At 45.9% G+C, this 1,537-nt stretch overlaps 1 non-coding gene across 1 annotated transcript; it reads right to left on the bottom strand.

Annotated features, from left to right (window-relative positions):
* Nucleotides 1–435: 435 nt before the first annotated feature.
* On the bottom strand, nucleotides 436–519 carry Trnas-gga (transfer RNA serine (anticodon GGA)). The gene is given in 2 exon segments: nucleotides 436–470; nucleotides 480–519. It is a non-coding gene; the product is annotated as a tRNA-Ser (tRNA).
* Between the last annotated feature and the right edge of the window lie 1,018 nt (nucleotides 520–1,537).

Below are 1,537 nucleotides of genomic sequence, written 5' to 3' on the forward strand. Positions count from 1 at the left end.
CAGGTCTTACAGATGCTCACTATACAGAGATTTCTTAGAACACACTTCTACACCTGGTATGTAGAATGAAGCAAGAAGGTTATTCCTGATGAGACTCCAGCACATTCTTCGAAATACACGGATATAACATGTCAAATGGATACGTCGTGGAGTACTAATTGCGTTAATAGCACGTTTCCACGACCTGAGTTCATTGGGTTAATATCTTCATGTTTTACTATCTCTGTTAAGTGGTCTGAGCACAACTATCTCGTTGTTTCACGAGATAAAGGATTTCCTGGTTCCAGAATTTCTGTATGTGTGACAGGAGCCAGTCGACCACGGCGACCTTCAAAAATGGCTCTGAGCACTATGGGACTTACTTCTGAGGTCATCAGTCCCCTAGGACTTAGAACTACTTAAACCTAACCAACGTAAGAACATCACACACATCCATGCCCGAGGCAGGATTCGAACCTGCGACCGCAGCGGTCGCGCGGTTCCAGACTGTAGCGCCTAGAACCGCTCGGCCACCCAGGCGGGCACTGCGACCTACAGTTCGTCGTCCGAGTTGCAGGGCTTTCCTTTGAGTTTTTATTTTTTAACAGCGTACGGACACATGGAATTTGCAGGGTGATATGTCCTGAATGTAGTACAGATGGTCACACTTGAACTTGGCCATTACACTTTGTGTGACCTTGGAGGCGTGTGGATGCGCTTTATCGTGGAGCAGATCACTCCCCTGGGCATTCCATTGTAAGGCCGTTTTCTCTTGATGGACTTGCGTAGGCTATGGGTTGTCTAACAGTATTCGTCTCTGTTAATGGTTTTTCCGTGCTCGGGGAATTGGATGAGAATCAGACGTCGGACGTCGAAAAAGACGGTGAGCTGAGAGCACAGTCTTGAATTTTTTAGATAGAAGTGACGGCGCATGCAACCACTCCTGGCACAACATTCACGTCCCTAAATGCCTCTCACTACCTTATCTCAAAGCGGCATGTCCTAATTTCAACCAGTTTAGTTGTTACGACGTTTCGTACCTTTCAATTTGTACACTCCCTATACGATTACATACTGCAAAACCGATTATCGCACCAGAGGAATTTGGACCTTTCTGTCGAATGGGCACGTAAAATTCCGGTTTACAAATAAATTTGTCCGTAACGGGAACAGATCTTCGCTTCCTGTTGACAATGCGCATCGCATGAAAGATGTGATGAGCAGTATTTATTTGGGTTACTCCAGCTACACTTTGTAAAATAGAAATTGCAGATATCTGCGAACACCAGAGCTAAAGTGCCTGATGACTTCTGGTGGGGACACGCTGTACATATTTGTAACGCAACGTTTCTAGGAACAGAAACCGCAGCAACTCCTATGGCAAAAGAAATTGTGGGCAGAGAAAGAGATTTGCCAGCTGCAAAATCCAGCCCGATATGCGGCAGAGTTATGGCGCAACAGTCACGCTAGTAGGCATCCGCATGCATAATCAGCGTTTGTGCACGAGATAGAAACGGTTTACGTGTCGTGTCATATGAATAGCAATAAACAGGAGGCA

This window comes from Schistocerca nitens, chromosome 7 (assembly GCF_023898315.1).
Source record: "Schistocerca nitens isolate TAMUIC-IGC-003100 chromosome 7, iqSchNite1.1, whole genome shotgun sequence".
In the NCBI taxonomy this organism is placed as follows: Eukaryota; Metazoa; Arthropoda; class Insecta; order Orthoptera; family Acrididae; genus Schistocerca; species Schistocerca nitens.